The sequence below is a fragment of the Chanodichthys erythropterus genome, chromosome 10, assembly GCF_024489055.1.
Source record: "Chanodichthys erythropterus isolate Z2021 chromosome 10, ASM2448905v1, whole genome shotgun sequence".
Lineage (NCBI taxonomy): Eukaryota > Metazoa > Chordata > Actinopteri > Cypriniformes > Xenocyprididae > Chanodichthys > Chanodichthys erythropterus.
This window is the reverse complement of record NC_090230.1, coordinates 44,164,874-44,178,693: the sequence shown is the minus strand read 5'-3', so window position 1 is coordinate 44,178,693 and position 13,820 is coordinate 44,164,874. Positions and strand designations below refer to the sequence as shown.

At 38.7% G+C, this 13,820-nt stretch overlaps 1 protein-coding gene across 6 annotated transcripts in view; it reads right to left on the bottom strand.

Moving 5' to 3' along the window:
- The window catches only part of LOC137028714 (HMG box transcription factor BBX), a 42,260-nt gene extending 39,190 nt beyond the window's left edge, over positions 1-3,070 (bottom strand). For 5 of the 6 annotated variants that reach the window (XM_067397859.1, XM_067397861.1, XM_067397862.1 and 2 more), the window contains exon 1: positions 1,012-1,327. The gene's annotated coding sequence lies outside the window, so the exon portion shown is untranslated. Of the gene's footprint in view, positions 1-1,011; positions 1,328-2,991 lie in introns of those variants that run through there. The other variant, XM_067397860.1, reaches the window with a different exon arrangement.
- Between the last annotated feature and the right edge of the window lie 10,750 nt (positions 3,071-13,820).

Genomic DNA, 13,820 nt, shown 5'->3' with positions numbered 1-13,820 from the left:
AAGAATGTACAGCGTGGAACCCCGGGGTAAATTATGAGCAATATGAAACATGAATTAAGATAACCCAGGATGTCATTTAGACTGACCCAGGGTTAACTATTTCAATTGTGAAAAGCCCCAATAAGACCCAGTAACGTTTCAAAAGATACAAGTTTTAATAAACCAATGTTTACAAGGCTTGCCATACTTCGGCTTGTTCACGTAGGTCTTATTAAAGCAAATCCGACACAGTTTTGTCGAGTGGATGGACGATATATAGAGTATTGCAGCGTTTCGTTTTCAGGTACAGCCGGAGCGCGGTGCTCTCTGTGTGTGTGTCTCCCTGCACAACTATCGAACACCGAATCAAGAACTCCACAAAGCACCATGTCGACGATATCCTCTGATTATTTAAGCCATCGTGCTCATTTCATAACTCATTTGACCCCTTATTTGAACTGTGCTCGGTTTGCATCTCGGTGCAAAATGTCGATCTGGGCTCTGACAAGACAGACAGCCGAGAGTCCATCTTGCTTTGGGGAAGATGAAGTATAAATCTCACTCCTGTCAAACTCCGCCAGGGCATTTTCAGAGAGAGATACCCCTCCACAAGCTTTCATTACTTAAACTAGGGGTTTTCAGGGCAGACTTTTCAGATGAGACGGTTTTATGCTCGGGTTTCTCGCTCCGTTCAGTCAGATAGAATAAAAGTAGCTGGCTAGCCTGCTAGCCCCTGTGATGCGAGATTGCTCTAGCTCGCCTGAACGTGTCATTAGCAGACCCATATGCAATAATCGCACGGTCGGTGGTACATGTTAAAATCGTCGTGAATTTCACAGAAACCCTGATGTTCGGTGAGAGCAGGTGTCAAACACGCCTATCACCAAAGTTGTTTATGCCGAAGCACAACAAACTGGCACGTATTTCGCACTGTCTAAGCGAGAGCTCCCGATCAATCGGAACTCGGGGCTTTTCGCAAACAAAATATGTCCAAGTTTTCAGTCATCGCGGCATATGTGAAGGCAAACTTACCCCTGAAATCCAGTCGAAACGCCAGGGCCTTCTCATTCCAGCCTCAAACTTATTGACACATCAGAACAGTTCTGCACTGGCCGCCCGTACAGTAGCCCCACAGACACTTATATTATTTTTACCGGATGCTTGGAATGGAGCGACACCTCAGCGTGAAGTCGACAAAACTACATCACGATCGCGCCGATCACTCCGAAAACGAATAACGGTGGGGACCGAATGCCACTTGCTATTGGTGGTACTTTCGTTTCAGGCGAACAATTTTCTCAGTTTGTTTTCTCTCGCAGCCCTCCTCCCCCTCCGTGCGTTCAAGTGTTCCCACTGACTGCTCTGTTATGAAGCCCGTGTGCACAGTGTGTGGATGTTCACAGCGCTGGACTCACTGGCCTACCGTGTCACATCATCATCATCATCATCATCATCATTCAGTCGGTGTCCTGTTAGAAAATACAGTCTAATTTGATACCTGTTTTATATCTGGGTTCTGGCTGGTTGACCAAAAATCAGCTTTACCGCCTTATAGCGAGCTGGTAGGTGGTTTGCTGCTGGTCCAAGGTAGTTTGCAAGCTTTAACCAGCTGGTCAAAGCGTACAAACTATCTTGACAAGCCAAAAAACAGCTACCACACCAAAACACATCTAGTTAGTTTGTGAACAGTGAGTAGCTGTTTCTAGCTGGACTATATCATCATCATAATTAGATGGTTGACCAGTCACAAGGTTCCATAAAGCAGCTTGACCAACTCACATGACTAGCCGGTAGCTGGTTTGTTGCTGGTCTACCAGCTTATTTAATATTTTAGAACAGCTACTAACCAGCTACCACGCTCCAAACACATCTAGTTAGTTTGTGGCTGTTTTGGACTGACTTGAATAAATCATCATTATAATAATTAGCTGGTTGACCAGTCACCATGTTCTGAAAACTAGCTTCACCACCTCATATGACCAGCTCGTAGCTGGTTTGTTGCTGGTCTGCTAGCTTAATGACCATCTTAGATCAGCTAGAAATGAGCAACTATGTTGCAAAAACATGGCTGACCAGCTTAAGCTGGTATTAATGACTTATAACTTGTTTGTTGATGGTCTAAGATGGACCACCATCTAGAAACCAGTACTACCATGCTTCAAACACATTCTAGTTAATTTGTGCACTTTACTACCTATATCATATATTTTTTGGCCAGCAATGGTTGACATGTCACTGTGCTCCAAAAACCAGCTTGACCAGCAGGTAGCAGTTTATTTATTTATTTTTGCTGGTTCAGGCGCTTAATAACAATCTTCAAACACATTCTAGTTCATTTGTGCACTTGACTACCCATATCATTATATATATATATATATATATATATATATATATATATATATATATATATATATATATATATATAATATGTTTTGGCCAATAAGCTTTGACCAGTCACTGTGCTCCAAAAACCAGCTTGACCAGCAGCAGGTAGCTGTTTATTTGTTTATTTAATTTTGCTGATTCAAGCACTTAATGACAATCTTAGACCAGCTATAATGTTGCAAAAACCTACTTGAAAAACCATAAGCTGGCATGACCAACTAATCACTGGTTTGTTGCTGGTCTAAGATGGTCCACCAGTTTAATGACCCTCTTAGACCAGCTAGAATGTTTCAAAAACATGCTTGACCACCTTAAGCTGGTATGACTGTTATGATAGCTGGTTTGTTGCTGGTGGACCATTTTAGATCAGCTTGTTACAAAACACACTTATCATTTTAAACTGGATTTCCCAACAGGTTTTAGAGTCAAACCATTCTGCCTAAACTTCCGTGCTGCATTTAAGTTGACTCACTGCACCTACTTCTAGAGGATGACACGACCATACTGGGAATGCTTTTCTGATTCAGATCCACTATCTCTAGAGCTTCCTGGATGTTGTATATTAGTGTCAGATCGGCGTTGCGCTGGCAAAATAAAGTCTAATAATGCCTGTGCGTCGCCACTTACCTGCAACAGGCCACCAAAGTGACTTAACAGCTCCGTTGTCCACCTCTCGCACCCCTTCGATGGTGTCTTTCTCTGTTCACTTTTTCTTTTTTTTTGTGCAACATACAGTCTACTGTACATGCACTGAGTGAAAATATAGTTTTCATGTAAGGACAGTTATGATTGGCCGCACGCTTGAGTGACAGCCAGAGACAGCCACTCAGAGTGCGCGAAACATTTCGGCACGGTTGCGAGATAGAGAGATTAAAACCACATCTTCATAATGTCCTAGACATTCACATAACCCACAAAACACACAACAGTTACAGAAGAAGTGTGCACTATCATTCATTAGATCAACAGGAGGTGTGAATTTATCGATATAGAGACGCCATCGAGAAAAGAGAGCGAGTGACATACGCTTCAGAGCAATCCCAACACACACTAAACAGTCCCCGAGTGCAAACACACATTAGTGAACAACATTGATGTTTTTGCCCCGTATTCACTCTTTGCATGCGACTATTGAAAGCTCGTTGTGGTTAAAAGACGATAAGCCATGCGTGTGTTCATTCGTGTCACAGCCTCGTTCTCTCACATACTGGTCCACCGTTTTCCTGTCTCGTTGCCCTCTTTATGAGAGTTTTTCATGAGATGGCTCTACGTGCTAACACGAGAGTGGACATCGCATTAGCACCTCTACATATCATTTTGGCCACATACGAGCTGAAATAAAACAAGCTATTTATGTTCATGATTATTTATGACGTTGATATTGATGAATGATGATGAGGAGGAAGAGGAAGAGGGGGGTCAACAGAATCGTACCTGAGCGACGCGATTTTTTTTTTAATAACTGTTAAGTTCATCCTTTTCTGACAATCTTTCGGGAAATACGAAATTTAGCTCTATCTTTCCTGGGAAAATAAATAAAAACAAAACAAAAACAAAAAAACAGCGTGTACCAGTCTAAACTGGTTTGCTGGTCTTAGCATTTCTCCCTGGCTAGTCAAGTTAGTCAGCTTGCTGGCTTTAAATGGGTTTTGAGCACTTTCATACTGGTCTAGCTGGTCTAAATCAGCTTAACTAGCTGAGCACCAGCTTCGTCAGGCTACCATCTTAAACCAGCTAAGACCAACAAATCACCTTTTATTTCTGTCAGTATAAGGTATACATGTGTGCACTCCTGCACAATGTCTTCTAGGTTACCTTTTATACCTTGAAAATATCCTAAAAGATACATCACTGTTATTTGATACATTTATTATGTTCTTTAGGCTTTTTTTAAACTATTGTTTTCATAGATTATATAGCCATTTTTCTCTGATGGACTATGACAAGTTATAATGTAATGCGGAGGGTGAGTGATGAATGTGATGATTAATTGACTAGGCCTACTTAAATTTAATGTACCTGAATCACTCTTGTAGTTTGTCACTTATGTGTTTATCATATTTTTATGAGTTATGCAACACAACCACATGAATGTGAAACGTGATATTCCATAAGCAACCATATGCTTATTAATTACTGCTTTTCTTAATGAAAATGGACTGACTGTAACAAAACTACCACTCAAGCCAAAGGAATCGGCCTCAGTGAGTTAATCTAATGGGCCAATCATTAACCTCCTGGTCAGATAAGTTTGATGAGACATTCAGTTCCCACAAAAGTGAAATCAAATCACTTGTATTTTGATGTTTAGTGTTAATCACATTAAAACAGTATATGTTAAAAGTCATTTTGTAAAACTGAGCCGTTGAGAGACTGAAAGAGAGAGAGAGAGTGAATTGAAGAAAATCACATTAATGACTGATCAGATTATTGGTTTCAATAGAAGTGGCTCTGAAATAAATCAAGTTGTTTGCTTTGGTGGTCTTTATTAACCCTTCAGAAGCCCATCTTTCACAGTCCCGAGTGATAATAAGGGCTTCAGAATTACATTGTCCCCTTATGTGTAAACAGCTCCTTTGTGTACACTCCCTCTAAAATGAATATTCTTTCGTTTAGCCTTAGAAAACCTGGAAATTTTGTGTATACATGTCAGACAGTAAAACATATCCTTGCCTAAATATTACTCATGTAGAGTAAAACTTGCTTAACAAATCAAACTGAATCAGTCTTATGAGTTGGTTCTTTCCAATGAAGTCAAGTTCAATAATCTGAATGATTCATTAATCACTCTGAATCAAAATGTTTTTAAAAATCCTAATGGAATGGTCATGGAAAACTCGCTTTTCAAAAAGAGTGCAAGTAGCAAGACTTTCTGGCTTTCTGTAACATGTATGTTACATTAATTTTTCATAAATCATTCATTTTAAACATCATATAAAGCTGCAAGTGTTTGATTGTGTAGTTCAACAGACAAACCTTCTGCACTTTCTCTACAAAATAATTTGTATTATAAATAAATAATATAATATATGGAGATTGTTAACAGCAATAAACATCACAGAACAAAAATAGCTACTGCCTTGATCTACTGGGGCAGTTCCATCGAATACCTACACTTTCTGAAACAATATTTTCCATGTAGGAATGAATTTTATAAAACCACACCTAAGTTGCTGTTTCTGTATAAAGACAAATCTTCCTGCTTGAATTTGCATAGAACAGCAAAATGCACTGTAACCACTGAGGCTGGCAGGTGTGATGCCCCTATACATTCAGTTTCTAACATCTCACTTTTGACTCTTTTACTGAGGATTTATAGTATACAGCAATACATATTAAGGATTCTTTTGGGGGGATCAAATGTAACCGTTTAAAGGTTTAGTTCACCCATAAATGAAAATTCTGTCATTAATTACTCACCCTCATGTCGTTCCAAACCTGTAAGACTTTCGTTCATCTTCAGAACACAAATGAAGATCTTTTTGATGAAATCTGAGAGCTTTCTGTCCCTCCATAGACAGCTACGTGACTACCACTTTGACACTTCAAAAAGTTCATAAAGAGATCATAAAACTAATCCATACAAATTGAGTGGTTTAGTCCAAATTTTAGTCCAAAAAAAGATATGATCGCTTTATGAACAGATTTAACTTAGGTTTTTATTCACATATAAACATTCATCAGCTTCACGTCTGAGAACAAACCTCTTCCTGAAGCTCAAACGTGCTGCGTAACACACCAGAATGAACCTCATTGGTTCTTGCACACGTCAATCAAACATGCTTGAGCTTCTGTTTACCACAACTGCTATGTGAGTTGATGATTGTTTATATGTGAATAAAAGCCTAAATTCAAATTGTTCATCATATAAATGAATAAATAAGCAATTCACATGGATTAGTTTTTCAATCTCTTTATGAACTTTTTGAAGTGTCAAAGTGTCAGTCACGTAGCTGTCTATGGAGGGACAGAAAGCTCTGAGATTTCATCAAAAAGATCTTCATTTGTGTTCTGAAGATGAACAAAAGTCTTACGGGTTTGGAACAACGTGAGGGCGAGTAATTAATGACAGAAATTTCATTTTTGAGTGAACTAACCCTTTAAGAACTTAAAAACCCACTAATCTGTAGATTATATAAAGTGTGAGGCCAATTTCTTTAAACTTCTTAAAGTTCTTAATACATATTACACTGATTGTCTGGTGAGCAAATAGTGCTCGATTTGCAAAGTATAACTTTCCTCAAATTACAACTGTACATTGATTATGAACAATGAAAGTGCATAATAATAGTAATAATAATAATAATAATTACTTATTGATCCTGCCATGTCTATCTATTCATTAAAGGTGCTACAGAGGATATTTTCGTTGACTGAGAAACCAAAGCCTGTTAGTGAGTTTTTGAAATGAGTGCATGCGTAAGAACAACCCCCCTCCTTCACAGCTCATTTCGAGGGAACGCCTCCCAAAACTCATGCACAAGTATTGGAACACGAGTGTTTACCACCGGCATTCGCTGTGTCGTGTTAGTGGATTCATTATGTCGGACTCACCGCAGGTAACTCATAATCTGTAGCTGTTATTCCTGTCTCTGGACAAAAACATTGCATGCGGCGCCTGTGGAGTGTGGAAAGTTACTGGAGCGTGCAGCCGGGCACGTCTCTCACAAGGAACGTCATGGCAGTGATTGAAAAGCCAGAGGGCCAATTGGCTGATGTTTTTAAGGCCCTACCTCGTGCACAGATGATGTATATTAATATTATTCCTTTCAGTGCACCTAATAAATAGTCTTTTATCAGTTAGTAAAGACAGTTTCAAGCAATATTGCAAAAATGTATAAAACAAAACATCCTCTGTAGCACCTTTAATTGAATTATTATTCATAATAATAAAAAATTAAACAATATAATAATAATAATTCTCATTGTCCATTGAACCTGCAGTGCTCTATACTAATTTAACCAGTTTAGGTTAATAAAGATCAATAAATAGGCCTATATTTAAAGTTATAAAATGAGTTGTCAGATTTCAATTGTCAAATCTCAGTCTTCATATTCATACAGAAGACAGTATGTTGTGATTTAATAGAAAAAGTAGTACTATCCTACATTAACTAAAGAAAATTGTAAGATTCTCCTGCACAGCATGCATAGCCAGGACATCACTGGAGGTTAAATTGAGATTTATGTTTATCTTCTTATTAATTTGTATTATTGTTTATTTTAGTAATCATATTTTTATTTGCATATCTATTTTGTATTGATAACTTAAAAAAAAAAACCTTTGATTGTTTCTTGAGAGTTTCAGTATTTGCAACTTTTCTCTTGACAGGCCATTTTTTTTGAATGCTCACACTGTGGCACAGTTCCTCAAGCAGGTTTTGAGGATTCCTTCTTGTGATATTTGACCCAGATAAGGAAATTCAGATAATCCGGTGCATTCTGGAGCATCTGTAGATCAATGGCAAAGAGGCATAAGAGTTGTCCTGCCCTTTGGCCTCAGTTGATAAGGAGAAGAGAATCCATTCATCTCACGGTAAGGCATGCCTGATGGCCTCAGTATATTTACTTGCTGATGTCTGGTCTCATTACCGAGTCTGATGTGTGGTGTACGTTGATATTTGCCACTGGTGTCGTTTCCGCGGTACATTAGCACTCTCTAGTGAGGGTTAAAATAACAGCTTCTGTTTGTTCCGCGGCACCTGCTGCCCTCTGCCGGTCACCTGCTACAGTACAGCATCCTTACAGGTATGTGAAATGATCAAGCGTGTTTTTAAATATGAATTTCATTGTCATGAGCGAAATTTAGTTATCATAAGCCAGAAATAATGATGATAAGAAATCATGATAAGAAATGTAAAAACATTATAAAGATAATAATGTATCTACATTCAGAACAGAAGGTCATATGAGAAGAGATAGAAAAAGATACATGAAATGAAGGAGTAAAAGAACATTTGGTTCATTTAAGAAGCATCAGTGTTACAGGATTCGATTGGAGCTATAGTCAGTCCATGCTTGATTGTGATTGGCTGGCTGGGGATTTCTAGGTTAGTGCTGTAGGGTAGAGCTGTCTCACTGTTGAGAGAGAGAGACAGGCAGAAAATAGTCAGCATCAGTCCAGTGGAGCTTGAGATGTGCAGTTTGCTTTATTAAAGTTCTAGAACTCTTTTTATGCCTCTTATAAGATGCTAGAATAAAAGATGAAGGTGGTTTGGATGATTTTAGAGTATTTTCTTTTTTCTTTCTTTTTTTTTTTGTACTTTGAGCTCTGTGGGGCCTCCCTACTATGTGTCCCTCTCGTTTAGACTAATCTCTCTTTGGATGGGTCAAGCAGCGGATGGAAAGACACACAGGGGGTTGCGCTGCTTATTAGCATAAAAAGAGGGATTACGCAATAATTGTCCCAGCTGTGAAGGCCATCTAATTTAGCGCTTGGGATGGGAGATCTGGTCCTCCAGTGTGCGATTGGGTTTATAATGCCATAGTTCTAGTTAATGACTGTAGTGAGTTTTGTATAGATAAACACCATTGCTTACAGCAGGGGGCAGCTGGCATTTATGGCAGGGGAGAAGAGAGGGGAGAGCTAGTGGGCAGAGAGATTTGAAATGGAGATTCTCTGTGTGCGTCTCTCTTTCTGCTCCCCTGGCATCCCGTTTATCTGACACTAACAAGCTTCAGAGCCATTGAAGTAGACACAGTCCCTCTTCACTTACTGGTAGGCCTCAGTTCCTCCAACTAGTGTGAAGGTCTGTAAGTTATGTAGCAATAACATGGTCAGGTATCAGCATGTTACTGCTTATCAGTGTTGCCTACAGAAATAATTCATAAATATTTAAGCCATAACATGAAATAATGTTTGCAAAATGTTTGCCTGTACACTGCTAGGTTGTTATATATATATATATATATACATATATATATATATATATATATATATATATATATATATATATATATATATATATACATACAGTGGGTACGGAAAGTATTCAGACCCCCTTAAATTTTTCACTCTTTCTTATATTGCAGCCATTTGCTAAAATCATTTAAGTTCATTTTTTTCCTCATTAATGTACACACAGCAAAGACAAAGAATTGTTGACATTTTTGCAGATTTATTAAAATAGAAAAACTGAAATATCACATGGTCTTAAAGGTGCCCTAGATTCAAAAATTGAATTTACCTCGGCATATTTAAATAACAAGAGTTCAGTACATGGAAATGACATACACTGAGTCTCAAACTCCATTGTTTCCTCCTTCTTATATAAATCTCATTTGTTTAAAAGACCTCCAAAAAACAGGCGAATCTCAACATAACACTGACTGTTATGTAACAGCCAGGGTGTACGCCCCCAATATTTGCATATGCCAGCCCATGTCCCCAACATTATGAAAGGCATTAGACAAGGGCAGAACGTCTGGATCTGTGCAGAGCTGAATCATCAGACTAAGTAAGCAAACAAGGACAATAGCAAAAAATGGCAGATGGAGCAATAATTACTGACATGATTCATGATAACATGATATTTTTAGTGATATTTGTAAAATGTCTTGTTAGCATGTTGCTAATGTACTGTTAAATGTGGTTAAAGTTACCATCATTTCTTGTATTCACGTAGATGAGAGTAGTCGCCATTTTCATTTTTAAACACTTGCAATCTGTATAATTCATAAACACAACTTCATTCTTTATAAATCTCTCCAACAGTGTATCATTAGCCGTTAGCCATGGAGCACAGCCTCAAACTCATTCAGAATCAAATGTAAACATCAAAATAAAAACTGTACTTACGTGATTAGACATGCTGCATGATGAGCACTTTGTAAAGATCCATTTTGAGGGTTATATTAGTTGTTTGAACTTTTTTAATGTTGTTTAAGGCAAGCGCAAACTCTTGGGGCGTGGAGCACCAGATTTAAAGGGCCATACACCCTGAATCGGCTCATTTCTAATTATGCCCCAAAATAGGCAGTTAAAAAAATTAATAAAAAAAAAATCTATGGGGTATTTTGAGCTGAAACTTCACAGACACATTCAGAGGACATCTTAGACTTATATTACATCTTTAAAAAAAAGTTTTAGGGCACCTTTAAGTATTCAGACCCTTTGCTCAGTATTTAGTAGAAGCACCCTTTTGATCTAATACAGCCATGAGTCTTTTTGGGAAAGATGCAACAAGTTTTTCAAACCTGGATTTGGGGATCCTCTGCCATTCCTCCTTGCAGATCCTCTCCATTTCTGTCAGGTTGGATGGTAAACGTTGGTGGACAGCCATTTTTAGTTCTCTCCAGAGATGCTCAATTGGATTTAAGTCAGGGCTCTGGCTGGGCCATTCAAGAACAGTCATGGAGTTGTTGTGAAGCCACTCCTTCGTTATTTTAGCTGTGTGCTTAGGGTCATTGTCTTGTTGGAAGGTAAACCTTTGGCCCAGTCTGAGGTCCTGAGCACTCTGGAGAAGGTTTTCGTTCAGGATATCCCTGTACTTGGCCGCATTCATCTTTCCCTCGATTGCATCCAGTCGCCCTGTCCCTTCAGCTGAAAAACACCCCCACAGCATGATGCTGCCACCACCATGCTTCACTGTTGGGACTGTATTGGACAGGTGATGAGCAGTGCCTGGTTTTCTCCACACATACCGCTTAGAATTAAGGGCAAAAAGTTCTATCTTGGTCTCATCAGACCAGAGAATCTTATTTCTCAACATCTTGGAGTCCTTCAGGTGTTTTTTTAGCAAACACCATGAGGGCTTTCATGTGTCTTGCACTGAGGAGAGGCTTCCGTCGGGCCACTCTGCCATAAAGCCCCGACTGGTGGAGGGCTGCAGTGATGGTTGACTTTCTACAACTTTCTCCCATCTCCCGACTGCATCTCTGGAGCTCAGCCACAGTGATCTTTGGGTTCTTCTTTACCTCTCTCACCAAGGCTCTTCTCCCCCGATAGCTCAGTTTGGCCAGGCGGCCAGCTCGAGGAAGTGTTCTGGTTGTCCCAAACATCTTCCATTTAAGGATTATGGAGGCCACTGTGCTCTTAGGAACCTTAAGTGCAGCAGACATTTTTTTGTAACCATGGCCAGATCTGTGCCTTGCCACAATTCTGTCTCTGAGCTCTTCAGGCAGTTCCTTTGACCTCATGATTCTCATTTGCTCTGACATGCACTGTGAGCTCTAAGGTCTTATATAGACAGGTGTGTGGATTTCCTAATCATGTCCAATCAGTATAATCAAACACAGCTGGACTCAAATGAAGGTGTAGAACCATCTCAACCATCTCTCAAACCAATATATATATATATATATATATTATATATTGGTTTGAGAGACATTTTGTCATAGGTAGTTAAAAGTGACTGTGTCAGAAACCATAAATGAACCATTCATTCATTTAGGATCAAAACATTTAACCTACATTTTATGCAGTTGGCAGATGCATTTATACAAAGAAACTTACATTGTATTCAGGGTACACATTATATATTGAAAGTAAAACAGATTGTCTGAAGGCCTGTTCAAATGAAGACAAATGAAGACTTCAGATGCAAAAGCCTCTAAGTGCCGTATGAAATGTTCTTCTAAAATAAGCAGTTTTATCAAGCTTGTATGTTTATGTTCAGTTATTTCACTTTAATGGCAATTAATCGGTCCTTTTCATTGCCATCAAAGTGAAATTACTGAACCTACACATACGAGATGCTTATTTTAGAAGAAAATTTCAGACGGCACTTAGAGGCTTTTGCATCTGAATTCTTCAAATATAGAGTGCAACAGAAAATGTGTGCTTCAGACCAAATTCATATTTTTTACAGAGCGGTGTTCTAATGTCTTTTCGCACTGTGTCGAAAACTGGACAGCCAATTAGATTCAGTCCTTTGGTCTTATTCCCAGAGGCGCTGCTGTTACATAAAGCCACGTTGCTCACAAACAAACTATTTTGTTTTCATCAAAGTGTGAATTTGCATGTTCATTTAGCCTGTCTGACATTTTTTTTACACATTTGTACAAACAGACAAATCACATGCGAATTTTCACGCCGGACGTTTGGGTGTGAACATGCCGTGAGTCATTGAATCATTTACTAAACAAATAAACCAAAAAACAAAACAAAACACTGATGCTGCCTCCAAAATTGCATACTGTGGGTACTACATTTAGTTCAAAATGTACTTTGTGACCATTAAAAAAGTACATTCTATGTAGTATGAATGTGTGTTTGTATATGAATTAAATTAGGATGTACTACATTCACCATGCTGTCATGTGACCTACCAGCATCAGTTGCATTGCTTCTCTGCCATTCATAAATCCTCTTTCGTGGACTCTTGGAATAGTAAAGACTAAACCTATAGACTAAAAACATAAATGAATGGCAAGAATGCATTAAAGGTATTCTGTTTTTGTTTTTTTCTTTTCAGTATAGGATCATTTAAGCAGCCCCTAAAGTAATAATTATTTTTTATTTTTTTACAACGGAAGCAATTCAATCAAAAACCAACTTTAGCTCGATAATAATTTTCCTATTGTCACTGTGAAGCTGCTTTGAAACAATATATATTGTGAAAAGCGCTATATAAATGAAGATGACTTGACTTGAGTAAAGCGTTGCTTGAAAGACACTCTCAAACCTTTGTTTATGGCACTAATGTGTTTACACTTGCTGTTACTACTGTTTATATAAACAAAAGTGAAAAGCGAAAGTGACGTGTTGCCCATATTTGGAATTTGTGCTCTGCATTTCACTCACACACACTGGGGAGCTATTGGGGGTTAGGTGCCTTGCTCACGGTCACCTCAGTTGTGAGGTAATGAGAGTGGAAGAGAGCACTGTTCATTCATCCCCCCCACCCACAATTCCTGCTGGTACTGAGACTTGAATCCATGACCTTCGGGTTACAAGTCTGAATCTCTAACCATTAGGTCACAACTGCCCCAACAAGATATTATAATTCAAATATAGCTTCAAGCAGCAATTAAAGGTGCCCTAGAATTAAAAATTGAATTTATCTTGGCATAGTTAAATAACAAGAGTTCAGTACATGGAAATGACATACAGTGAGTCTCAAACTCCATTGTTTCCTCCTTCTTATATAAATCTCATTTGTTTAAAAGACCTCTGAAGAACAGGCGAATCTCAACATAACACCAACTGTTACGTAACAGTCGGGGTGTACGCCCCCAATATTTGCATATGCCAGCCCATGTTCAAGCATTAGACAAGGGCAGGACATCTGGATGTGCACAGCTGAATCATCAGACTAGGTAAGCAAGCACACTCTAAAAAATGCTGGGTTAAAAACAACCTAAGCTGGGTAAAATATGGACAAACCCAGCAGGTTGGGTTAAAAGGGACCTATTATGCCCTCTTTCACATGATGTAATATAAGTCTCTGGTCTGGTCAAGTTTAAGCTTAAAATACCCCACAAATTTGCCCCTATTTGGGGGTGGGCAAAAACAT